The sequence below is a fragment of the Mus caroli genome, unplaced genomic scaffold (assembly GCF_978045245.1).
Source record: "Mus caroli unplaced genomic scaffold, Mus_caroli_1 scaffold_14, whole genome shotgun sequence".
Classification (NCBI taxonomy): domain Eukaryota; kingdom Metazoa; phylum Chordata; class Mammalia; order Rodentia; family Muridae; genus Mus; species Mus caroli.
The window spans coordinates 75,190,907-75,218,513 of record NW_028227269.1 but is presented as its reverse complement, the minus strand read 5'-3'; the positions used below and the strand labels follow the sequence as shown (position 1 = coordinate 75,218,513).

Here is a 27,607-nt window from a genome sequence, read left to right as displayed (position 1 = left end):
GAAGATGAAGGTCCATCTTCATCTCCTGTAGAGAATTCTCAACGATACTTTGTAGATACTGTACAGTCTTCTAAGAAGGTCCCTGAAGATGCTCCGTCTCAACAATGACCTTGATAGCGAACCTTTCTATCAGTGTCCTCCCTCCCTCCCCCACACTGTCCCCAATTTCTCATTCCTGTGCTTGTGCAATGCCCTTTCTCTCTGCACTTCTAAACTTCCTCTCTCACTGGGCTCTGATTTATCATTTCACTGTAACTCTATTAGCTGGGAAGCATTTGGGGATGTTGTCAGGATAACAGGATCTGCAGCAAATGAGGTTGTATTGAATTATTTATCGTTCAGCTAAAGTCGAGATAGCCACAGCAGAAGAGCTGGTTTGTAAAATCTTGGACTAATCTGTCTGTTGCTTTGGAGCGTTTGTCGTCGTCATATTCATTTTTTTTCTTGTGGTTGAAAATTATAAATTTGAATGCTCCAAAGGAAAATATGTGTGCAGCCATTCAGTTCAGAGCCTCAAGCCTATAGCTAAGAGTTATCTGTTTCCTCTAGTATATAATTACGTAGCTGCAAAGCTGCAATTCTGGGATTCATGAATTTATTTAATAAGTTTATTCACACACGGTTTAAAACACATAAATACATAATTCCAACCCCCCTTTTTTCTTTCAAAAATAGATCAAGGATTTCTACTTGTGATATCTAAGTCTCAGCTTTTGAAGTTGGCCTGTTTTTTGCTTTTGCCAGGAATTAGTTCCTAAAAAGATGATTTTGAACTCAACAACAAGCAAAGCAAATGGTTTGGGGGGGGGTGGAGGATACTGGGGAGTCCCAGGGCCTTTGGAGTGTTAAATGTGTGCTTTGCTTAAGATCTACAGCTCTTGCTCACTACTGAGAATTGCTAGATGGTCTGGGTGGGGGAAGGAGGTGGGAGGTCACTGTTAACCTCTGGGATAACCCAGGCCGGTGTGTCATTTTCCTTGTAATACTGATGCCATTTGGGAAATTAGTATGTAATAAGAACTCAGGCAAAAGGAGAGGGAAGAGTTCTATGGCTTTTTAATACCTGTGGATTTTGTCCCAATTAGCATTTCTTACAGTCCAAATACCTACTCTCAAAAGAAGTGTGACGGCAGCAGGCAGTGAAATATCTTTTGCGTACCCCAAGACTAAGCTTGAACATCTGGCAATTCAACAACACCCTTTGCTCATGAATCCTAGAAAACAGCGTAATTATACACTCAAGCAAACAAGTCAAGAGAAAGGCTGTTTCCTGTTAAGAATTCCGGGGAGCATCAAAGTTAAAGCTCCCTTCTGCATCTATGCTCTTTTTAATCGCCACTGGTGTCTCCATTACACTTGCGATTACCCGGGTTGATAGTCTGTGAGAGACCATCCCAGGCACAGCGTATGGAGGGCCGCCCTCCCCCCCACCAATAAAAATAAAACAAGGAAAGGTACAGCAAGGCACGCAACCAACGTTACTGAGTAATGACCTTGTATTGTTAAAAAGTCAAGGAAATAACCTGCCTTGCAAGCCGCCCGTGTTCGTCCGTGTGTCACCCTCCCTAGTCGCAGATGTACTTGACACCCTTGGTTCTAGCATCTCCTCTGGCCTGCTGTACTCCACCCTACCAAAGCTTGCAGTGAGAAAGCAGGGTCTTGCCCGGAGACCGGGGCTCACAGGATGGTGCAGGTGGGCTGGTGTGCCGGCTTGCCTGTTGATTATGGACCCTGCAATATGCAACTGTAGGCTGAGCGCCACCAACCAGCACAGCCGGGTTCTCCGGGACAGTACCTTGCTTACGAGCAGGAGCCGCGGCCTCCAGCCCGCAGGCTGGGGGCGGGGGCCTCGGCCCAGTGCCCACCCCCTGTGCTCCCAGCGTCTGCTCCTACTACCAGCCGGTTGTAGCCGGCCGGGAGCACGCTTTCTAACGTAACCCGCCCGCGGGAACAATCTGTCCCTTCCAGCCTATCTCCGGAGGGGCGTTACAGTCGGGGCGCCCTCCTCACCCACCCTATGGCCTAAACGGGTCTTTAGATGTTTTTTCAAAACCAGATCGTAGTCTGCAGGGACGCTAGGCGGGAAAGGCTGGGAGGACTCCTTTTCGCCGCCAGCTTGCGGCTCCCGGCACACGAATTAGGCCGGAGCAGCAGAGTCGAGTCTTCTTCCCGTGGCAAGGGGCTCTGTGTGTGCGGGATCAGGGGAGGTGAGAGAGGACCCTGGCGTCCCAGGTCCCCGCGGCGGCGGCGCTAGCGGCTAGGCAGGTGCCCCCGGGCGCGCAGTCTGATTGGCAGGTGCAGGAGTGGGTGGGGAAGGCGGGCCTGGCGCTGCGGGAGGCTGCGGCCCCGCCTCCCCGCCCCCGCCGCGGGACTATCTGGTCCCGGCAGCAGCGATGTCCCCCGGCAGGAATGTCCCTCCTCAGATAATGTTATTTATATCTCTGGGCGGGTCCGCGGCTCCGCTGCACCAGGCGCCCGGCGGCCACTGTGCCAGGAGCCCCGTGCTGCCCTCCTCCCCCTGCGCCGCCGCCCCCGGGCTCGGGGTGGCCGCCGCTTCAGCCCCAGCGCAGGTGAGTCCCCGAGGGCCGCGCGGCGGGAGGGAGCTGGGTGCCCTGGAGCCAGTGCCCGGGAGCGCGGGGCCCAGGGGGCGGGTGACGCGACAGCCCGGTGGGGGCCTGGCCCCGGGTGCCTAGCATGGGGCGGGAGGGGTGAGGAGCTCGGGAGGCCCTGGCGGCTGCGGCAGTCGTCACCCCTGGACGCGGGAACCCGCGTGGGTTTCGCTGGCGCTGGGCGAGCAGGGCGCTAGCTTTGGGAAGCCAGCTAGTAGAGTGTCGCCGTGGGGCACGGGGAGTGGGTTTGGGGGTTTGTGTGCTCTTGGCCGCCTCCCCCAGGACCCTCGTCTGGGAGCAAAGTTGAGGGGGGGGGCTGCCTGTCGTCGGTCTAAGGACTGTCCGCGCCTGTGCCTCCTGCTGCCTGGTTTCTCAACCCCCCGGGCGTGTCGGATCCTCTTCTGGAACTTGGCTAGCGCGCACCAGAGCTGCCCAGTGCCAAGGCTGGGAGGACAGTTCAGGGCAGCAGAGGGGGCCGGGCCTCAGGATGCCAGGACGTGCAGAGTGGCCCAGTGTAGACTGAGAAGGGAGAGATCAAGTGTCCCAGGACTATACTTCAAGGACCCCCACCTATCCCCTTTGAGTTCCTAATCTCCAAGCTACTGCCCCACTCTACGGTTACCCTTCGTGCCAGTTCCAGCAACTTGGCCCCGGAGAAATAGCAGAAAATGGAAGAAACAAGAGCTCTAACACAATCCTCAAGTCCCACCAACTTACCCAGACTTCCCAAAGGGGAAATAGCTACGAGGCTTGAGTACAGTTTCCGTGACAACAAGCCTTAGGTAGGGCCTTGATTTATAGTCTATTAATATCCAAACCACTGTTTTCAGTGAGCAATTAGAGGTGCTACAGTTAATAACACCCTTAACTCACTGAAGGGATATGGAAAGAAGCCATTGTTTTAGATGCATCCGGCAGGGTGGGATGGGATTATATAGTGATGGTCTCTTTTTACTAAGAACTTCAGTGGGGAGAGGATACGGCTGTCACCTCCACGCTAGGAGGCAGCCACACAAAACCCCTGCCTGTGCAATGGATGTATATAGTTCAGTTTCCAAGGGAGGTGATTCAGATAGCTCCTGAATGAGAGGAGCCTTCAGGGAAGAAAAAAAAATCGAGGCACATTTAAGCTGTTCTCTTAGGCTATCCTTAGCTTCACGGATCGCTCAGAATTTTAATCTAGAATTCTCTTTTCACTGCTCTATGACTACGACCCAGGGTAGTCATCTCCTATTCCAGGACCAGACTTCATATGCTTTTCCAATGAGCCCTGATTTCCAGAATGTTATGGGAAACTCTTACAAATGTAGACTGTTTGTTAACTATGTACTGAATGCCCAGCACCCACAGAGGCTTGGGGACGAGCTCACAAAAGGAACAGTAAACTTAGAACAGAGAAGAGCCCACCAATCTCGAGATGAGGCCAGCCGTTTATACAGTGTTATCACATTCTAGCGTTGAGTAAAGCACTGTTGAAAGGAGAGGGACCCTTTTGCTGGTGCACCTCCCTTTATCAGTGGCCCAGTGGTAGTGGCTGGGGATGAGCCAGTCCTGTTAACCTTGAGTTCTCTGGAGACATAGAGTCCACTCAAGGAATTGAAAGCACCCAAAACCTCCCAGGCATTCAGGCTGGGCCTTGCTGCACAGGCATATTAAGTTCTCCCCAGTGACTTGCCCAGGGGAGAGCTGGGATACTGCTTTTTGCTCTGGTCATTGCTTTGTGTAGGTGTTCTGAAGGTGTCCGGTGGAACCAACACACCTGTTGGATTGTTCGCTTGGGGCTAAAGGCATAACAGGGGGCTGACTCCCACCTGCCATCACGCTTGACAAAATAAATATGGCTATTTTAGGCAAACTAGGTGTGAGCGAAAACTTTGAACTAATGTCAGTCTGTCACAGTTTTGGAAAATAATATAGGTTTTTGATGAATAAAAAGAATAATAGCTTTCATTTAGTCTATCTTTTATGTACTTGTGGCTGACTGGTAGTGGATTCTCAGATAGGCTTTGTTGACTGAATGAGAAAACGAGTGATCAGGGTTGCTTGCTAAGGCATTTAATTATCAACTCTGCAAGGTCACTCATATTATCCCATTTTAAAAAGCAAAGAGAGCGCGGCTGGTGAGATGGCTCAATGGGTAAGGGTGTTTGCTGTTCAAGCCTTGTGATGCGCTCCACAAAGTTGTCTTTTGACCTCCACAAGTGTCCCAGTACTCATGCGCACATGCACGTACACCACAATAATACATTTTTAAAAGTGAATTTTCAGGGAATTAAATAACTTGTTCATCCCACACAGCTGATGAGAGATGCAGCGAGGCCAGGATCCCTTGGTCTGTTGTCCTTTTAAGATTAGACGCTCAGCAGGGGATGCAGAATGGGTTGGGAAGATTTGCTTATAGCACTGGCTTATCATGGTCTTCACTCCTTGAACCTAAGGTCGTAATTTTGCTTATGTCAGAGAAGTTTAAAATCTATTACCTCAAGGCAGCATTGAGCATTTATTTGCTCAGAAGTTTCTAGCCCAGCGGCCTCTTATTTTCAGGTCATTGTTTCAAGGACAGAATTATAATTTTGGCAATAGTCAAACATAAACTTAAAAAAAAAAAAGATTTTCCTTTCAGTCCTGGAAGTGGCCAGAAGGGCTTGGTGATGCATAGGGACAGTGTGGTAGGACAGAGGGTGACTATAAAAAATTCATGAGGCCAATAGGACTGGAGTTAGAAGGAACCTTGGAGGTCACTGGTTCCAGCCTTCTGTTTGTATGATCACTTGCTTAAAGGTGAGAGCCAGCTGCAGTTTACCTGTCCTTTATAATGCTCCCGTACCTCTTGTCATTCTAACCCATGTCTTCTCTGCATCTCTTTCCCTCCTGTGGCCAGGGAGGTTTGTTTCCTGTGGTTCGGTCCATTCAAACCACTAAGGTTCTCTTTCCTTTGAGGAAGATGAGGCAGGGACATATTTAATATCCAATAGTTTCAGCTTTAGTGAAGTTCAAAACCAGGAGACAAAATGAAAAGGTACTGGGAGAGGAAGAAGAGAATATGTTTTCCATAGTGAAATGCTAACCTGTTCTCTAATTTCCCCGTTGCTTGTTAACTATATAGATGTATGCGTTATCCCATAAAACGTCTGCACATTCCTATCCACAGGCAGTATATGTCTCAAAGCAACTCTTTTTCTGTGACATTTCTGGGGGATGAGCGAGAACCATCGGGACTGCCAGATTCCTGGGTTTTGTTTGTTTTGTTTTGTTGTAAAAAAAGAATTACTTATTTATTTTTTATGTATATGAATGTTTACCCTGAATATAGATATATGAACCACATGTGTGCCTGGTGTTGTAGGGAGCCAGAAGAGAGCACTGGATGCCCGTAAACTGGACTTACAGGGAGTTCTGAGCATCTTTATGGGTGCTGGGAACAGAACTTGTGTCCTTTGCAAGGATGGGAGACATTCTTAATTGCCAGGTCATCTCTGTTTTAATCTGAACCTAGTCACGAAATTGCTCTTGAAGAATATTGTTTCAAAGTCAAGCACTCTGTCCAAAATCAGACTCTGCTCAAGACATGAAAAGGCAGAAAACACGGCCAGTGGGAAGTCTGAAGTACTATCAATACATTTGTTGGTTTCTATAATGTTTTTCATCACCCCTGACCTTCAGATTAACACGTATCAAGTGAGCTGGGAGCGTAAGGGATGAAAGTAGGTGCTATGCAGGCTGATGAGAGGTTTGGTGTTACAATGATGTCTGGCTGGGAAGGCCATGGATACTGGACTCCAAAGCGGCACAGGTGGGGTTAAGACAACAATCCGGGTCAGAGGGTACTTGGGAAAGGGTGTTTTGTCTGTAGACTAGTTTGTACTGACTCATTTGGTCTTTACGGGCAGATGCTCTTGGTTACTACACTGTAGGAAAGGAGTCTGGGAGGAAGCGTGCATGTGTTGGTCTGTACACTGACTTGCTCATCTCTGCACTGGCTGGGGCTATCAGACAAGTATCTCTCCTCTGACAGCCCCAGGAGGTAAAGGTCTCTTGGCATGGAAGATGGAGATAGAGATCAAAGGAGAATGTAGGAGACAGTCCGGGGATTTCACTGTCAGACCTGGCTCCTCTCAGGGAACAGTCAACTCCCAGTAGTAAATATTTAGAAAATGTCATGGCATGGTTTCCTTTTGTTGCTTATTTCTTAGTTCACAGTCAGGCAATCTGAGTTCTTCCATTTTCAGCCAGCCTTAGCGGAGCATCAAATCACCAGGGGATCACCAGCCTTGCAGCCTGCCGAATTTAAAGGCTGAGTGCTTTCTCGGTAATTGTTTAGCTAGCTTCTGACATCCCCAGACCACCTCTCATTTTGTTCTTTCCTTCTGGTTGCAGGAAATATTACAGATCTGTCTTCTGAGCGCCTCAGCAAGGCCCTCTCAGGCTTTGCTATATTTCTATTATATCTGTGCAGACCTGGCTGAGGGTATAATTAAAGGGCAATTAAAACTCAGACATATATCATGTTAACAGTGGGGGCAAAAGCAGGTCTCCTTTCTTTCATTTGAATGCTGTAAATTTAGCAAACGAATAGGAATGGGCCTAGGGGGAAAAAAAAGACTTTGTATTGAACTGGGCTGGGATCCTGCAGGATATTTATGAAAAGAGGAACAGGGCACCTTGACAGTCAAAGAACAATAATTGCTTTGAATTATAGTCAATTCCGAAGTTTCCACCATTGTGAAAGAAGCAGAAACTTGGATAGTTTTGCAAATGAGTAAGTTGAAAATCCTTTCTGCTTGTACCAGACTTAAATATAGGTGTGTCTTATGTGTAGATTCATAGTGTCTCAGATACAGCGAGATTCATCTATAGTCTTGGATTGGAAAGATGCATCTATAGTGACAAGGATTGGAAAGATCTCATGCCGTCCCCACGCTCAGCTCTTGACTCTTTCCAGAAGATCCTTGAGTGGTGAATCAGCTTCACTGCCCAGCCTATTTCCTTAGGAAGACAAGGCCAGGCCTTCCCTAAGCCTGGCTCTGAGGCAGAAGTCATGGACACTTTACTGGAAAGGACTGAGAAAGCAATTGAGATGTAGTGAAAGAGAGCAAGAATAGGGCGTGTACTATGTACCTCACCCTGGCATATGCTCAGGACATAGGGAAGAGGCAGATGAAGGTCCTCTCACTCCTGGGAGGTAGACCCTTAAACAAACGCTGGCGTGACAGGTTGCTTGGGGGGAGGTGGTGCTCCCAGAAAGGGCAGGACGGTCTAACGGAGGTTGGGGTGTTCAGAAAGGCTTCAAAAAGTGTCAAGGACTATTAGATGGGAGGCTGTAAGGGTGTAGTGCAGGGTTGTAAGTATGTGTGCCACCCAGATGGGCAGCAAAGCATTACTGCATTCCAGAGTCAGTAGGTTCCATGTGGCTGGAGAGTGACCACACAACATGGTTTAGGGTCCATTTGCTGAAGACGTTTAGAAGAAGTTCATGTTGAAATCAGTGCAGGTTTTTAAGTGGAGATATGTGTGTCGGAGGGGTCAGGCCAGATTCTTGATGACATTAAAGCTCTTCATCAGAGAGAAGAGAAAGTGAATTAGAGGTGGCACAGGGTGGACTTGTCCTACGTCAGGGGAGCACTCAGACAATGTTTAGTCCCTTCAATTTTCAGGATGCCTTTGTATAATTTCAATGAATTTTATAATGAACACTCAAGAATATCTCATTATCCTTCTTTTAGAGTTGGGGGACTGCACTAGAAATGTCCCCAGGCAGTAGTTGCCAGCAGACTCTGTCCTTCACCCAGTTTCCTAGTCCCATCCCAAGAGTACCTTGTCTAGGTTTTCACCATAGGAGAACTGAATAATCTGGACTTTCCGGCCAAGACAGTAATTGCTTTCTTCCTTCAGTAGAATGTCCCATGTAAGTGTATTGATTTGGAGAGAGGTACAGGGACACTGGTGGCAGTATTGACACTCTAGCATACCCACAAGTCCTCAAGAATGGCCCGACAGAGTATACTATAACGATGGGCAAGGCACAACGTAGTGGTTACCGGCAGATGCCATGGGTAGATAAGCAGTGGGTTTCTACGTTTGCCTGTTGACGCTTTAGCTTTTCCATCCCTCATTCCGTCATTTGGCTTCTGCTTCATTGGGACCTCAGCATTTTCTGTTTTTCCCAGGGATACTACCTGCACCTCTCTCAAGCTCCAAAAAAAAAAACTTACTGAGTTCTCATTTACAAACATATTCTAGGCCAGTGGTTCTCAACTTTCCGAATGCTGTGACCTTTCAATACAGTTCCTCGTGTTATAATGACCCCCCCACCATAAAATTATCTCATTGCTACTTCATAAGTGTAATTTTGCTAGTTATGAATCATAATGTAAATATCTGATATGCAGGCTATGTGACCTCCAGGAGGGTCTTGACCCACAGGTTGAGAACCACTGCTCTAGGTTCATAGGGTGCAACCGTGTACATGATGGAGCACACATCTTCATCGGGAGAGATGAGTCTTACATCACACCAAAGGGCAGCAAACGGGTAGATCATAGTACCAAGTGTTTTAGAGAAAAACTGGGCAGCGTGAAGGGGACAAGGGAAGGTTCAATCCTGATGAGGTTTCATCCTGATAGAGATCCAAATAGAAGGAGACAGGAGGCCATGGGGTATTTGGGAGATTCAGGTTCTAGCTTTAGTCCAAGCGCAATAGGCAGCCACTGGGCCTTGTGGACAGAGAAGTGTCCTATTCAGGGTTGATTTTAAAGAGGATGTATCTAGTGTCCTGAGGATTGACTGTGGAGGACAAGAAGCAGGCGTGTCAGTGAAAATGATTGCGGTCCAGCCGACAGACGAGGCACAGGGCTGAGGGGGGTGGTACTACGCAGTTGGATTCTGGGTATATTTGGAAGGTAGGGTGGGTGGGAAAGGAGAAAGAAAGGATCAAGGATAGTGTAGTTGTTTTGGGCTCCAACAAGGGTCAAAATGAAAGACCATTTACATTTTATCAAACATACTCGAGTCCATTATTTTGGATTTCTGGTTTCACTGAGCAGTAGATTTGGGATCGTGTCAGGCAGACGTTTCATTTAAACATAACAACAACAAAATAAGAAAACATTTTATTGTCTGTGGTTCACGATCTGTTTGCTTTGAAGTGGAGGCTGGGGGCGGGGAAGGCTGTGACCCTGCTACTGTTCCTTTTACATCATCCCCACATGTCTTTGAAGACAGGGAGAGACAAAATCGAAAAGTATTTCATTTGGTGATTATGCACGTTTTCCATTTGCTGGTTAAAGTGCAAACATTTTGTGATGTTTTCAGGGTTTTTTTTTTAATCATAAAGAAGACCTTTTAAATTTGTAAAACCAAATTTATTTATTTATTTAAAATGTATACCCACAATATACGAGGTTTTTACAATGAAAAATAAAAGTCATTGCTATGTTCAGTCTTTACTATTTAGAGGTTTGTTTGTTTGTTTGATTGATTGATTGATTTCTCCAGACAGGGTTTCTCTGTGTAGCTCTGGCTATCCTAAAGCTTGCTCTGTAGACCTGGCTAGTTCAGATATCCACCTACTTCTGCTTCCCAAGCAATAAAGGAATACACTATTAGTGCCTGGCTCGGAAGATTCTATCCATGTATGTGTGAGTGTGTGAGTTTGTGCATATGCCTGTGTGTGCCGGGTTCCTGTGCACGCTGGGAGAGCGTTGGATTCCCTGGTGCTGAAGTCACAGGCCATTGTGAGCCACCTGACTTGGATACTGGGGATTGAACCCGGTGCTCTGTAAGAACAGTGCTTGCCCTCAACTACTGAGCCACCTCTCCAGCCCCTTAGTTTTAGGAAGCAGCACCCTGACAACAATTTCCTGTGCATTTTTTTTTTTTTCAGAAAAGTGCTGCGCACATCTGAGCATCAGCCTGGCCCATTTCAGAGTGATAGATTAAATCTAGCGAAAGGCTGGATTGAGCTTCTCTTTAGGGCTTGGGAGGAGGCTTTGCCACTTAGTGACTGACGCTCGGATAGGTCCCTAAGTGACCTGGGGTCCTGCCAGCCTCTCTACACAGTTAAAGTAGGAATGGAAATGTATTCATCAAGAGTCCTCGTAACCTGGCCATGGTCTCATCTTCTACCCTTAGCTCTCAATCTTTCCTGTCGCAGACCCTCCTCTGTCTGCCTCGAAGTTCTAAACAGGTCTCCCAGATTTGGCGTGGTTTACAGAGGGCCTGGATTCAAGGCTAAGTCAGTCTGCCTCATGCTTCCCATCACATAATGATCCCCCCTTTCCCACACTTGGTACATGTATGACTGATTTGAACGGAACTACAGGCTTCTTCTATCGTTACTGTTTAATCTTGCTCAACTAAACAATATGCTCATTCAATTATTTAGGTTTTGTTTTGTTTTTATTTTTCAACTTATCTGGGTGTGTGTTGTGGATGGGCATACAGCATGCCGTGGCATGAGTGTGGAGGTCAGAGGTCAACTGTTGGGAGTCCGTTCTCCCTTCCAGCACGGAGGTCCTGAAGATTGGATTCAGGTTGTCAGTCTTTTTTTTTTTTTTTAAATCTTTTTTTTTTTTAAAGATTTATTTATTTATTATATGTAAGTACACTGTAGCTGTCTTCAGACACTCCAGAAGAGGGAGTCAGATCTCATTACGGATGGTTGTGAGCCACCATGTGGTTGCTGGGATTTGAACTCTGGACCTTTGGAAGAGCAGTCGGGTGCTCTTACCCACTGAGCCATCTCACCAGCCCCAGGTTGTCAGTCTTAAATGGCAAGTGGCTTTACCCACAAACCTTTGTGGCTTTAATACAGGATCTTGTTATACAGCCCTGGCTGGTCTTGAATTTGTGAATCTTCTGCCTCAGCTTTTCCATTGCTAGAATTAGAGATTTGCCCCACTGTACTTGGCTGATAATAAACTCTTTTTTTTTAAATGTTTTTTATTAGGTATTTTCCTCATTTACATTTCCAATGCTATCCCAAAAGTCCCCCATACCCTCCCCCCCTACTCCCCTATCCACCCACTCCCACTTTTTGGCCCTAGCATTCCCCTGTACTGAGGCATATAAAGTTTGCAAGTCCAATGGGCCTCTCTTTCCAGTGATGGCCGACTAGGCCATCTTTTGATACATATGCAGCTAGAGTCAAGAGCTCCGGGGTACTGGTTAGTTCATAATGTTGTTCCACCTATAGGGTTACAGATCCCTTTAGCTCCTTGGGTACTTTCTCTAGCTCCTCTATAATAAACTCTTAAGGGAAGGAACTAATGTATGAATTACAGTCCTGGGTCTTACATAAGTTCTGACTAATGCTTTTAGAAATAGAAGTTCCACTAGTAACTTAAAAAATTATTTTATTTTTGCTTTACAAGATTTGCAATCGATCTAAGTTTTATACTGACCAGTCACTTTTTGTTTGTGGCTTCGGCACACGATCTTACTATGTAGCCTAGCATGGCCTCAAACTCAAAATCTTCACTCTGTTGCCTCCTGTGCACTGGGGTTATAGGCATATGCAACCACACTACTGCTTATTAGTAATTCTTTCTTTCTTTCTTTTTTTTTTTTTTTTTTTTTTTAGTTCTTTTGAGACAGGGTTTCTCTGTATAGCCCTGGCTGTCCTGGAACTCACTTTGTAGACCTGGCTGGCCTTGAACTCAGAAATTCGCCTGCCTTTGCCCCCCAAGTGCTGGGATTAAAGGTGTGCGCCACCACACCCGGTTTAGTAATTCTTTTTTTTTTTTTAATCTTTTTTTTTTAAAGATTTATTTATTTATTATATGTAAGTACACTGTAGCTGTCTTCAGACACTCCAGAAGAGGGCGCCAGATCTCATTACGGATGGTTGTTAGCCACCATGTGGTTGCTGGGATTTGAACTCTGGACCTTTGGAAGAGCAGTCGGGTGCTCTTACCCACTGAGCCATCTCACCAGCCCGGTTTAGTAATTCTTGATAGATGGCTCTGGTACACAGGTTTAGATTAATTGATAATTTCCTGGTGATAGCTACCCCCAATGCTGCCTTCCTAGTGTGTAACAAAGGTGTCCGTTCCCAGGGAATGGTAACTGGATATTGTTCCTTTAGATCCGCTGTTTTCAACCTGTGGGTCACTGCCTGTTTGGTGGGGGTGGAATGGGTGGGAGGGTGTGGAACGACTCTTTCATAGGGGTAGCATATCAGATATCCTGCATATCTGATATTTACATTATGATTCAAACAGCAGCAAAATCACAGTTTTGAGGTATAATGAAAGAATTTTATGGTAGGGGATCACCAAACATGAAGCTGTATTAAAAGGCCACGGCATTTGGAAGGTTGAGAACCACTGCTGTAGATAAAGAACTTTCTGATATGCCCTGATCACACTCTCCATCTCTGCAGGGGGCAAGGGATGGAGCCAGGACCTCATCCCTGTAGGAAGGACATTATATCCCTTAGCCCCACCTCCAAGGTGCTATCTATATCTATATGCTTGCCAGAAACAAAGTTTTGTTTTTGTTTTTGTTTTATTTGCCCCTAAATGATGAAGAATAGTTATTTCCCAGGCATGGCAACCATGCAATTAAAATGTTTTTCTTCCCGCATGGTGATAAATATGCTTGACATAAAATTTGTTATTTGAACGGCTTTTAAGTATACAGTTCAGAGGCAAAATTGCATCTCCTTTGCTCTCTAGCCATCATCACCATCCATCTCCAGAGCACTCCTCATCCTCCCAAACTCAGCCTCTGTATCCACTGGATACTAACTCCCTTCTCTCTCCTCCCCATCTCCATCTCTCTCCAGCCCAGACGCCTGGGTTGCTTCCAACCTTGGCCTGTTGTAAATTATGCTGCTGTGAACAAGATATCACTGTGAAAAATGCCTGTCTCTTTTCAAGATCCCGCTTTTCCTTTTGGATAAATATCTAGAGGCAGAATTGCTGGATCATCGTCTATTCTATTTTTAAGGAACCCATCCATCAGTCGTAATATTCCCCCCACTGTTTAAAATCTCCGAAGGGAAGGGGAAAATGTATTAATATCATCACGTTGGGGACCACACTGAACCTAAATATTATTTGAGATCACAATCTTTGGGGAATAACTTGTCATCCAAGCTCCCGAATGTGTCCGTAGATCAGTCTGTCTATTTTTAGATGGAAGACAGTTAGAGGACAGGAACGTGTTTGCTTTGCCCTGAAGATCATGTAGCCAAACTCAGGTGGGAAAGGTGTAAACATTATAGGGAGATGCGTATCAGTCAAGAGGTCTCCTTGGGCTGGACGGTGAGACTGGAAGCAGCGCTCTCTCTCTCTCTCTCTCTCTCTATCTCTATCTATCTATTTCTCTCTGTTTGCCCTTGGGCAAGAACTCCCTCTTTCTCTGACTTTCCCAAGGTGTATGAGTTTGTCACCTTAATGTTAGTTATCCTTAAAATTTTCCTTAATGATTCTTTTAAAGCTTACGTATTGTCTCACCTTGATCACCTTGCTGGTACCCTCTTCCCTCACTAGGGCTTAGGGTACCACCATGTGCTTCCTCTTTATTTTCAGGGTACTTTTCTCATTGCTTAGCTTCAGGATGAGCCATTTGCCATTTAATTGTTGCCTTCTGTACTATTTGGCCAAGTTTCTTGTAATAAGAAACTGAGATATATATATATATATATATATATATATATATATATATATATATATATATATACACACACATATGTTTATATATACACATATATACTTTTTTCTTAGAACCTAAATATTTACATATATATGTATACTTACACACACACACACACACACACACACACATTTTTTGTTTGTTTGTTTTTTGAGACAGGGTTTCTCTGTGTAGCCTTGGCTGTCCTGGAACTCACTTTGTAGACCAGGCTGGCCTCGAACTCAGAAATTTGCCTGCCTCTGCCTCCGGAGTGCTGGGATTAAAGGCATGCGCCACCACGTCCGGCATATATTTTTTCTTAGCACCTAAGTATGTATGTGTATTTTTTTTTTAAATCTTAGTGCTGGGCAGTGGTACAGATCTCAGGGAGTTACAGACTATTGTGAGTTCCTATGTCGATGCTGGGAATTGAACTTGGGTCCTCTGGAAGAACAGCCAGTACTTTAGTGATCCCTTCAGCCACAAATTAATACATATTTTAACTTGAAAATATGTTTATAGTAACAGGGCAACATTTATTGAGAACTAGGCACGATGCTAAAAGCTTTCATGTGTGTTTATAATATATGTATGTACTAATATTTCTCTAAAAGATTTTTAAAAACTCAAAGTGGGGATGGGGAAGAGGGACAGTGTCTGGGATATAAATGAATAAAAAATAGTCCAGCTTAGAGAATTTTGGGTGGAGGTTGACATTACATGACTCTCAGTTTAATGATTCTTTTCTTTTCCTTAAAATCCTGAATTTTTAATAGTCTGAAATTAGTCTGAAATGAGATAGGTAATTAATTGCATCCTTCCATATGCCGCCTTATATGTGTAAGGATTTAACCTAACAGGCTTAAATCCCTTTATTAGCTTTTAATAAATAATTAACATTCCGAGTCCTACTTGCGACATGGTTCTTTGACATTTGAGGGTGGAGAGAGATGTTGATTAGTGCTGCCTAGCACACACATGGTTGTGAGGCCTCTGCATTCAAGCTGCCTTAGAAATATTGCTTGGTGCAGTGGTCTCCCTGACTCCCATAGGCTGTGAGCATTCTCTCTCTGAAACTAGGTTCCACCTTAGGGCCTGCCACTGGGCTCCCTGGTCTTCTTTTATCATACTTAGCCTTAATGGGTTTTTTTTTTTGGTCCATTTCTTTCTATGAGCTATTAATGATTGGGGTCTCCAGTGCCTGATCTCTAGCCTCAGTTTCCCTCCCTGGTTGTGTAGCATAGCCTTCTCCTGGCTGCCATCATTTGCTGTATTAAGATGTCTCCTTCTCCCTGTTACATGGGACCCCTCAGCTTCAGCCCAGGCCCTGCCCCTTGCCTTTTGCTGAAGGCTCCTTGCTTTCCGTCTCCCTAAATGACGACCTCAGCAACATGTTTCCGTATGTGTTCTTTCAAACTCTCACATCCACATGGCTGCTGGCTTCTGTTCTCCAATTTCCAGATTATTTTTTATGTTGCAGTATCCGCTGGTGTGTTATGTTTGAATAACTGGCTTTCTGTCTATAACTTTTCGATCTGTGTCATACCCTGAACTTGGAGTTATTTTTAAAAATAGGAGTCTGACCAAGTTGTTTAACTGTCAAAGTTCTTAGGTTCTCAGGAGAGGCAGTGGTGGCTCACACCTTTAATCCCAGCACTCGGGAGGCAGAGGCAGGCGGATTTCTGAGTTTGAGGCCAGCCTGGCCTACAATGTGAGTTCCAGGACAGCCAGGCCTACACCCAGAACCCTGTCTCGAAAAACCAAAACTAACCAACCAACCAACCAACCAAAAAAACCATTAGGTTCTCTGTTGCTCCCAAATACAATTTAAAGAGGAAAGATTATGGACATAGCTCAGTGATAGAGACTTACCTAGCATGCGTCTCTGAGTTCAGCTCCCAGTAAAGTTAAGTGGACCGACGGGGAACTTTCCAGTCTGTGGCTGCCTCTCTTGGCTTCATCCTCTCTCCCTTTACCCACCCTGGGTGCCTATGATTTGCTCAACTGTAGATACATTCCCATGCCTGTGTTTCTGTTGCTGTCTAGTCCTGAAGTGTGTCTTTTGTCTGCCACTTTTACTCTGTGTGTTGTGTACCGGAACACCCCATTCAAATGAAACCCCACCGTGAAAATTTCCTGAAACCTCTGTGCCTCTCCCCTAACCTGAGGAGTTTTTCTCCTCTGTTGGTTCTGACGCTGCTTGGTCCTGTGTAGGATTCTGCTAGGCTATGAGTTCCTTGAAGAACTGACAGTGTCTTGTTCCCATGGAGACTCTGGTGCCCGACCGACTCACTCCCTGGCTCACGGGTGATAGTCTAGAAATGCTGCCCGAATTGGGTAATTTCTGGAATATTCAGCACTGTGCTAAAACACAGTAGCCGCCTACGGAAGGGCTGGTGGAATTACTAGCTGTTCATGAGTGACACTAAGAGGCGAAGACTGCTTCGGGGTGAGTGGGGGGCTCTTCCTACTGCGACCTCCTCCAGTGCTTTCCACCTATAGGGAGGAAAGGTAACAGCTGGTTTTAACAGGCCCTATCAGAACACATCTGTTTATTCATCCGGCATACAGCCCCTCCCACCTCATTTCTCAGTGGCTGTTTGATGTTGACCCTCAGAATGCAGTGATGAAAGACTCTTTGATGGCCGCCCCAGATGCATCTATGTAAGATTTGTTTTATAAGGGGGAAGGGTTAAGGAACACATTTCAGGAAGAAAAAAAAAAAAACCTCCCACATTCCTGTAGAGAAGTTTTGATTTCCTGGGTACATCGCTCTTCTGTGGACGAACGAAGTGGAAGCCATATTGTATAAGGCCATAGTGCTTGACTCTGCTTTCCTTTCTGCCTTACCCGAACACAGCGCGAGTTTCACCAATGGCTGGACTCACCAGCATTCTGCTTGCTCAGGCCTTTGGGTGTGTTTTGTTTCCTTCAACAAAACTCTCTGTCATAGGCACACTCCCACTGCTGCCCCGCTCTGTGCCTAGGGATCGCTAGGAGCTGCTGTTTGGCTGCCAAAGTCATTGAGTGGGGTGAGGCGGCCTCTATAAATATGTGTGTAGGGTCTGAGATGAACGGATAAACAGAGGGCCTGTGTGATGGTGTCTTGAGGGCAGGAGGGAACTCGGGCCAGGGTAGTCGGCTGGGATCTCAGTGTGTTCTGAGGGGCATAATAGAGAGGCCGGCGAGAAGCAGATAGAGTGTTCAAAGAAGCAGATATAGTGGTCAACACATTTAACCGTGTGAGAGTCGACTAAACACATAGAAGCTTCTAGAAGGTCTAGGGAGCCATGAAAACCAGTAATCATCCTGTTGCAAGATGCTAGGTGCCACAGCAGAGGTCACCGGTCACAGTCCAGCGGCCAGTGGCTCGGCTGGGTATGCCTTTGAGGGACCGATCCTCTTCATGTTGGGAGGTGGTTTCCTTTGTAGGCTGCTCTCTGGTCTCGCTTCCCATTTAAATTGTAGGGTCCTACATATAGACTGAGTAGATCAAATCCTGTATGTGCCGACTGAAAACTGCCTGGATGGAAGAGAGTGCCTTTATTGTGTGGAGTTCTGAGAAGAATGGAGGTGTTTACAGGTGCAAGGACTGAGGTGTCAAGCCAAGAACTCTGGGAGAGGAAGTGTGTATCCTCCTCCAAGACAGAAACCCACGCCTAGGAGGACAAACCAGGTCATTTGCATTGCAAAACTGGGTGAAGTCACTTTGCCCAGAGACTGGAAAAGTACTCAGCTGCCGTAGTCCAGCTGGGCTCCTCTCACCCAGGCTGCCTGAGCGCAGGGGGTGAGCATAGTAGAGACGTTAACACGGCTCTGCACTCTCAGTGTAGCAATTCACTGGCAGCCTGGGCACGGCTGCTCTCACTGCTTCTGACCCAGAAAACACTCAGAAAATGACTGCAGTGAATCGCTCATCTTCAAGGTGAAGCTCTCAGGTTGGGGAGAGACGTAGACTGGTTCCCGAGGGTTAGATACTTCCTGCCTCTGCTGGGAGCCAGCTTTGTTTATACTGTGGCCCCGGAGGAAGTCGTTTTACATCTCACCCGGTCTCCACCAGCAAAGAGAGCCTTCTGCTTGTTTTGCATATGCCTAGCGCCTCCTCTGCAGGAGGGACAGAATGAATTGGGAGCTAAAAACTTCTGGCAGTCATAAGTCTTTGCAAACAGCGAAGTCTAGTGAGCAGCGCATTCAGTGCGTTTGGTTGGCAAGTGATCATTTCAGACTACACTTGCTTTCTCTGTCTATAAAACAGCAGGGATGCTTTCTCGTTGAATTGGGAAGAGGATGGTGATGAAATTGCAGCTACGTTTTCTCTCTCAAAATCTGATACTTGAGACATCAGAACTCGAAGAAAGATGGGTCTATACATAAAATGTCCTTGCAAAGCGCCTTGCATACTTAGCAGTACCCTTAGAGCCATCCCTGAAAAACATCTGACTCCATTGTTGTTTGTTCCTTTCCTTTCCTTCCCTTCCCTTTCCTTTCCTTTCCTTTCCTTTCCTTTCCTTTCCTTTCCTTTCCTTTCCTTTCCTTTCCTTTCCTTTCTTTCTTTTTTTTTTTTTTCCAAGACAGGGTTTCTCTGTATAGCCCTGGCTGTCCTGGAACTCACTCTGTAGACCAGGCTGGCCTTGAACTCAGAAATCTGCCTGGCTCTGCCTCCCAAAGTCTGGGATTAAAGGCAGTGTGCCACCACCGCCCGGCTGTTTGTTTCTTTTTAAGTTTCTTCTTTTCTGAGCAGGGTGTGGTGGCAGCCTTTAATCCCAGCACTTGGTAGGCAGAGGCAGGCAGATTTCTGAGTTCGAGGCCAGCCTGGTCTACAGAGTGAGTTCCAGGACAGCCAGGGCTGTACAGAGAAACCCTGTCTCGAAAAACCAAAAAAAAAAAAAAAAGTTTCTTCTATTCCCCCCCCCCTTATTTTTAATTTTATGAGTATGGGTGTCTTGCCTACATGCATGTCTATGCACCACATGTATGCTTGGTGCCTATGGAGCCCAGAAGAGAGCATCAGCTTTGCTGGACCTGGAGTGACAGATGATTTTTAGCTGTAGAACTCTGTACGTGGGGCCCAGGTCCCGGCCTGCTCACCTGCTCTCCTGGCCTCTTCTGTCTTTGTCTTTACAGTTTCTAACATTTGTTTGTGTGTGTGTTTGTGTGCTGGGGGTGGCATGTGCTACTGTGCTCATGTGGAAATCAGAGGACAACTTTGGGAGTCACTTCTCTCTTTCTGTCATGTAGCTATAGGAATGGTTAATCTGGGTAAGCACCTTTACCTGCCGATCATCTCTCGGACCCTGGCTCTACAATTTTTTTAAAATTTATATTTATTTATTTTAGAAATTATAACATGAACAGATACCCATGATAAAAAGAAGCCAAGCGTGCAGAGTAATACAGACGTTTTATTTGATATAACCACTACTACCACTACTGGCAATGTCTTGTATTTCCATGCTAGACATATGCACAAAGCTACCAATTTGTGAATATTTGTGTAGGTGAATATCTGTGTGCATGTAGATGTGTATGTTCTTTTTCTTTTTAATTGTTTTTGTTTGTTTTTTATTTATTTCTTTTTCTTTTGTTGAATCTCACTATGTAGCCCTGACCAGTTAGAACTCCCTCTGTAGGCCAAGATGGCCTTGAACTTATAGAGATCTGCCTCCTGGGAACTGGGATTAAAGGCAAGTGGCACGCTGGCCCTACATACTCTTTCCTAACAGGTAGACAGCGCCTGTTACATGCTAGTCTTAGAAGAGAAGGCGGGACTATAGAATCTGAGTTCTAGATCTATGCTGTTAAAGTAAGAATCCCTACTTTTAGAAGTATCCAAGAAGGATATGGCTGGCAAGGTCACATGACCCACACAGTTGGAGAGCTCTGAGGCTCTGCCTTTATTTGTTTTTATCACTCACTCCTAACCCATGTGCCTGGCCTGCTACAAGCTTCAAGTGCCTTGACTCCTTTAGTTGGCAAGACAGAGGATGAGATATCACCATTCCCATTTTACTGATGGGGAAGCTGAGGCTAGTCAGACCAGGTTTACTTGAGGTCATACAGTTGAATGCTAGGCTCCTGGAAATGTAAAAAAACAAAGCATTTAAAATCTAGTTCCTCAGCACCGGCTGTTTTAAACATAGAAACTCACCATGAACACAGCAATGACACGGAGAGCTAAGTTGTGATGGGGCCAGAACAGATGTGGTGCTGGGAGGTGAGAGACAGTGGCCAGCTGCTCTGTGAGCATGTTATCCTCCGGTATGTGCTAGGCTGTATGGGAAGGACAGAGGCGACTGATGTACATTTCCTGCTCTTGAGAGGCTTGTGGCGTAACATAAAGCAGAGCTGGGTTGTTTCCTGAGCTGCAGCAAGCTCTAGGGGTTCATGAAGCAAAACTGGTTTGTGCTAGGAACACAGAGAAGGCAGCCTTTGCCAAAGAGCGTGAGGAACAAGTGGGAGAGCCAAATGGAATGCCTAAGTAAAGGATGAGTGAGGGGCCGGGGGTGGTGGCGCACGCCTTTAATCCCAGCACTTGGGAGGCAGAGGCAAGTGGATTTCTGAGTTGGAGGCCAGCCTGGTCTACAGAGTGAGTTCCAGGACAGCCAGGGCTATACAGAGAAACCCTGTCTCAGACAAACAAAACAAAACAAAACAAAACAAAACAAAACAAAACAAAACAAAACAAAACAAAAGGATGAGTGAGAAGATGTCATGATGGAAGAATCCAGAGGTATGCTGAGGCCAGACCATAATAGTCCTTGACCTTGAGATTGACCAGTGTCATGATGAAGGAATCTAAGGTGTGCTGAGGCTAGACCGTTAGAGTCTTTGACATAGAGACTGACCATAGATCCTTACGGTAGCACCAGAAGTTTTGAGAGATTGTTTTAAAGCTTTTAGCAGCGGATCATGGCTACTCATAGATCTTGAGCAAAGAGTGAACCTTCTTTATCAGGGAGGTCATCTAACTCTGGACCTGGGAGGAAGGGAGGGAGGGAGGGAAAAGACACCTGTTTAGCCAGCCAGAGCAATGGATCAACCCTGATGGTCAGTAGAGTGACAGACGTCACAGTCAGATCACCTTCAATCCATGCAGTTGTGAACAGGGGATTGGGACAGTAGGGATGGCACAGAAGAGGTGACACAAGAGCTTCGGAGGTGCCGGGACTTCCTGTGGGGGCTAGTGAGGTCCCTGTGTCCATCTTTATAGGTGCCATTGCATAAAGGATCAAAGGTCTTACAAGCAGAAACCTCTTCAGTTAAATATGTTTTGCCATCCAAAAATATTCGAAAGAACCTGGTATAGCAGGACACACTTGTAATCCCAGCAGGAGGGAAAGAAAAACAAAAGGGTCAGGAGTTCAAGGCCAGCTTATCTTTAAAAACCCAAACCAAATAAAACAACAAAGAAAGTGGGGTTTTGTTTGTTTGGTTGGTTTTTGTTTTTGGGAAATGTCTTAGAGTTTCTATTTCTGCAGTGAAACACCATGATCAAAAAGCAAGTTGGAGAGAAAAGCACCCTTTGGCTTATGGTACCAGGTCATAGTCCATCACTGGTGGAAGAAAGGACAGGAACTCAAGCAGGGCTGGAACCCAGAGGCAGGAGCTGAGGCAGAGGCCATGAAGGGACGCTGCTTACTGGCTTGCTTCCCATGGCCTGCTCAGCTTGCTTTCCTATAGAATTCAGGACCATCAGCCCAGGGATGGTACCACCCCCAATGGGCTGGACCCTCCCTCATTGATCACTAGTTGAGAAAATGCCTTCAGGCTGTGGCTGTAGCCCAATGAGGCATTTCCTCAATGGATGACTCTAGCTTGTGCCAAGTTGACATCTAAAACCAGCCAGGACAGAAAAGATTTTCAAATTTTTCTTAACTTTGATTTTAAAAAATTCATTTTGTACTGACAAGAGAGTTGTTGATTGCTCCATGCACAATCCAGAAGAGTTCTCCTCAATCCCAGACATTAAAAGCAGTTTAGCAAGTATAGGATCACCTCAGGAGGGGATCAGAGGAGTCCTGAAAGAGGTCACAGTGCCAGTGGTGAACTGAGAGTAGCTGAAATGGCCATCCTTCTACCTCTGGTATCTAAGAGGTTGACATTGATAATTTCTGAAGATTTCAGCCTAAAGAAGACGCAGTAACTTTGGGCCCGGGAAGGAGGTTGAAAGCCAGAATTCAGTGTTTAGATGTTGGGAGGGAAGTCTCAGCCCGCGTGCCTAGGGAGCTTCTCCAGAGAGTTTGAGCCAGGGAGGGGCTGGGAATGGGTGGGGTGACAACTTAACAGCCCTTAGCCTGGCCTATGGGATAGGATCATGGGAGAGGCAGCACAAAGGCCTTGATTTTGAGGAATGCATATATGTAGCATATCAACTGAGGCAGAAGACCTAGTAACTGTGAGAATGACCCAAGGTACTAAGGGCGAGAGAACCCAGGAAAAGCCGAGTGATGGAAATCCAGCTCCGAGAACTGGAGTCTCCGGCAGGTGAAGGATCATCCTCAGAAGAGAATAAGAGGACCGTTAGCTTTAAAGGAGGTTTCACCAACCCTTGAGAAAGCTGTTGTGGAGGAGGGTCAGGAGTTACAGAGTAAAGCCAACGTGACTTCCAGCTGCTTTTCTGAAAACTTGATGGATGAAGATGGTTTGAAATGGGTCAAGGGACTCTGCGTGTGGAGGAGAGGAGAAGGGTGAAGAGCCCTGGGAAGCAAGTGGAGATGAAATGGCTCCTCCTAGTAATGAGAGAAAGGATTAGTGAACAATGGGAGGCTTTCGGGGCCAATAATCAGCAAGTGCAGAGGAAGCCAATCCTCTCACTATATACAGCTCTGCTGTAGAAGAGGCCCCTGCTACCTGGCAGGAAGCACAGTCGTATCACGTGATGAGTACCTTGGTTGGTAGCACAATGCCATATACACTTATATGAGGCTATGGATATCCACGCACACTCAAGGGCACGGATTTTTTGTTCCTTGCTTGACCTCCATGCCCATTGGCTGTGTTCATCAACAGACCAATGGGTTCCCTAACAGCTGTTCTCAGCATCCTGGGGAAGGCTTCATCCTTGTCTTTTTTAGGCTTCATTGTGAGGCATATGGCATATGAGAAGGCAGTGTGTAAGAAGAATCAAAGCTCGGTTATAAGGTGAGCCATCTTTCCTATCATATACCTGCACCTACCTGGGCCCCACCCTCCCCTTTCAGGGTCCCCCTCTCCCAGTTCTGTTTCTGCTGAAACTGAGGACATGTATGGTTTTTGCCGGGACTCCATCCTGAGCCTCTCGCTGTCCGTAAGCCAAATGAATATATGATGATCCTTTAGGGGAAACAAAGGGGCTCATTCAAGGAGCCGGTGAAAGATGACTCTCTGGGATGGTGATAAGAGAGGATTCTGTTTCCTCAAGAGCGCTCTGGGTGTGAACGCTCTTTCTTTGCTTGGCCTGTCAATGGACTTCCCTCCTGCCTAAAGAACAGGGGGGCTCTCTCTGCTAAGAAGCCCAGCTCCAAAGGATCACCCTGAATTCTGTTTTGAAGGAGAGAGTCCAAATATCAGCCCATAGTTGATTTAACTGCTTTAGTTTTTAGGAGTTAAAAGTATTTTGTTTGTGGGAGATACTAATTCCTTTAAATTTGAGGCAGTTTTATCCTTTTCTCATTAAGATGAAACAGGAGTCATTTGTTCTTGGTGACTTTTCCAGGAATGCTGTTTGACTACTGATGTAATACAAAGTTTTACTAATATAAAATACTACACACACACACACACACACACACACACACACACACACACGAGAATTGGCATTGTCTACCTTCCCTATCCCAAGTATTGACTATATCTTGATGGTTATTCTTCTAATACTTTAGAACCAATATTTATGAAACAGTTGCTACTTATTTTATTTTTTTACAGAAAACACTTTAACGCTACATACTTTAAATACATTATTTATTTTTGTTTTGTTTTGTCTTGTTTTTTTTGAGACAGGGTTTCTCTGTGTAGCCCTGGCTCTCCTGGAACTCTCTCTGTGGACCAGATTGGCCTTGAACTCAGAAAGAGATCTGCCTGCCTCTGCCTCTCAAGTGCTGGGATTAAATGTGTGTGCCACCACTGCTTGGCACATTAGTTTGTTGGTACATAAAGGTCACCTTTTTACCTATATACTGTAGATCTACTTACTATATATATTTGTTCCAATGTATAGAAGAGTCGTTCTTCATTCAGCCAGTGCTGAAGTGATATCTAATTGGATTGTTTTCATTTCTTACTTTTTTTTTAAACCTTTTAAAATTTTAGTTTTGTTTTTTTTGAGACAGGGTTTCTCTGTGTAGCCTTGGCTATCCTAGAGCTCACTCTGTAGACCAGGCTGGCTTCAACCTCATAGAGGTCCACCTGCCTCTGCCTCCCAAGCACTGGGACTAAAGGTGTGTTCCACCACTGCTTGGCTTTGGTTTGGTTTTGACCAGTAATGTAGAGCAGGTTTTTGATTGATTGGAATGGATGTGGTCAGCCTTAGCTAAGAGGGCTTAATAAAATGTTATTGAGGAAGGAGAAGGCTGATCTCTACTGTTCCTCCATTCTATCCCCACATACAAATTTAAAAATATTTTTCCAGTCAGGCAGTGTTGGCACATGCCTTTAATCCTAACACTTGGGAGGCAGAGGCAGGTAGATTTCTGAGTTGGAGGCCAGCCTGGTCTACAGAGTGAGTTCCAGGACAGCCAGGGCTATACAGAGAAACCCTGTCTCGAACATCCCACCCCCCAAAGAAAAGATTTTTCCTGGGGCCCAGGGGAGACCTTGCCTCCTCTCTTTCCTATAAAGCTTGTTTAGTCCGAATGACCTCATTTTGTTTGGCTCTCCCGCCCTCCCTTCGGTCTTCTCCCACTGACTTAGCACCCCCTTGCCTATCTCTCTAGCTCCCTCCTCATCTGGACTCACCTGTGGGTGTCTGGGTTTGGCTTATCTTCCCAGTGGGTCCTCCCACTGCCCCTAGTCTGATCTCATTTGTGCTTCTGCCTGTATTTCGTAATTTCTCTAGATGGTGCCCTTGTTAGAAACTGGCAGCTTCTCCCGCAGTCTCCTCTGCTGGAGACTCTGTCTGGAGAGAGGGAGAGAGGGAGTGAGGGAGAGAGAGGGAGAGAGAGAGAGAGAGAGAGAGAGAGAGAGAGAGAGAGAGAGAGAGAGAGAGATGCATTAAACCTACTGCTTCCCCACATCACCTACCCTGCCTGCCTTTTAAAAGATTTAAATAAATGTCCAGCGTAACCCAGCTGCCCGAGCTGCCTCCTTGTCTGACATCACCCAGTACTCCTTGCCCTCTGTCTGTGGTACAGTGAATAGTATATTTCCATTCTTCCATTCTGAGGTGACTTCATTCCTAGTAGAAACTCCTGCCGTGCGGTGCGGCATGGCAGAGAAAGTACATGCGATGACTACGGTCTTAGCTGACTTGGCATCCAGGTTCCAGCACTTACTCATTGTGTGGCTACCTGTCTTTGAAAGCTTCATTTTCCTTCTTGATGGGTTATTTCTGAGCCGCTGGTTAAATGAGCCAATTTAAACCAGATTAGATTAGATTAAAGGCAGGTTTATTGGGAAGCAGGAGGGTTCACTGGCCCTAAGGACCAAGGCCAGAGATGTTGCCATGGTTTGGAAAGGAGGGGGCATGCGGGAGGGAGAGAGAAAGAGAAAGGGGCCAGTTGGTAGAGAGAGGACAGAAAAGAGAGAAGGAGAGAGAGAGAGAGAACAAGAACAAAAATGTCTGCATTATGAAGAGAGGAGCCTCTGGGCCCAGCCCCTTCCCCTTGGCTGGAAAGTTCAAGGTTGGGAACAGGGTATGCCAGGTAGGGACTGAAGGATGTTGGGAGAACCTAGAGGTCAGGTTTGCTATGGTGTGTGAAATATGCACCTCAGTCCTTTGTCCCCAGGGCCTAACACTCCTCACTAAAATGGGGACTCAGTAACCATCCCCACCTGGCAGAGAGGTGTCTGCTAAGGCATGGACACAACTGTGCCCCAGATGCCAGCCTGGCACATGGTCAGTGAGCCACAATTGCTAGTTGCTATTGTCACTGTAGCTTGGGTTTTCTTTATCAGATTTCCTAGTGTGGAACTGATCTCTTGTGTTATAAAGGATCAAGAGCCCAGTGTGTCCACGGTCCTTTGAACATAAACATTTAGACAACGAATGCTTCTCTTATTTCTGGCAATAGTAAATTCAAATGGTTAGTAAAACAAACATTTAGGGCAAGAATTCAGATATCTGAAGTTCTGTCTGTGTGTGTGTGCATGTATATATATACATATACATGTATATATACATGCACACACACACATAATATAGCACATACTTAGTTTTACTATGTAGCCCTCTTTGGCCTGGAATTCACTATGTAATCCAGAGCATCCTCAAGTTCAAGGCGGTCCTGCTGCTCTCTGCTTCCACAGTGCTGGGATTACAGGTGTGAGCCACCACACCCAGCACTAATTTGTCATACAGAGAGATCGGTTTTTCCTTTCAGATCCAGCGGCTCCCAGAGTCTGAGTTAGCTCTTTTGGTGTTTGTTTCCTTGCGTCTCCTTCTACAGTCCAACAGTTGTTAGAAGATGTCCTTTGTGACTTAATTGTGGGCACTAATGTGCACCCCAGAGCTTGTAAGCCAAGACTTTGCCTTGTCTCTCCAGGGTTTCTCATAGATTACTATGGCATCGTTTGTGTATGCTGGTTGCTTGCAGGGATCACGCTGCATGCTGGGGTTTCGTGCTGGTTGACCTGGAGTTTCTTGGTTGGAGGTCCAGTGTCTGTTTACTGACTCACAAATGAAGAACTGTTCCCTACACACAGTGGTCAACATGTCAACAGCAGCTGCAGCTTGCATGTCATGCTTTGATCAGTGACTCCTGAGAGTAGCTCTGCACTACTTTAAGCTGAGTTACCCCTGCTCTGTATGTGTATGTATGAGTGTGTGGCATGTGTATGCATGTATGTGTGAGGTGTGTGCATGTGTGAGTGTGTGTGCATAAATGTGGTATGTGTGCTTGTATGTGATATGTGTGTGCGCATGTGAGGTGTGTGCGTGTATGTGTGTGCAAATGTGATGTATGCATGTGTGCTGTGTGCATGTATGTGTGAGGGTGTGTGCATGTGTGGTGTGTGTGCGTGTATGTGTGTGCAAATGTGATGTATTCATGTGTGCTGTGTGCATGTATGTGTGAGTGTGTACAAATGTGATGTGTGTACATGTGTGTTTTGTGTATATGTGAGTCCATGAGTGTGTGGTGTGTGTGCATGAGTGATGTGTGTGCGTGTATGTGTGTGTGCAAATGTGATGTGTGCATGTGTGCTGTGTGCATGTATGTGTAAGT

At 46.0% G+C, this 27,607-nt stretch overlaps 1 protein-coding gene across 1 annotated transcript in view; it reads left to right on the top strand.

Moving 5' to 3' along the window:
* The first annotated feature begins 2,352 nt into the window (after positions 1 to 2,352).
* Sptb (spectrin beta, erythrocytic) overlaps positions 2,353 to 27,607 on the top strand; it is a 130,972-nt gene continuing 105,717 nt past the window's right edge. The window contains exon 1 of the mRNA XM_021178696.2: positions 2,353 to 2,570. The gene's annotated coding sequence lies outside the window, so the exon portion shown is untranslated. The remainder of the gene's footprint in view (positions 2,571 to 27,607) is intronic.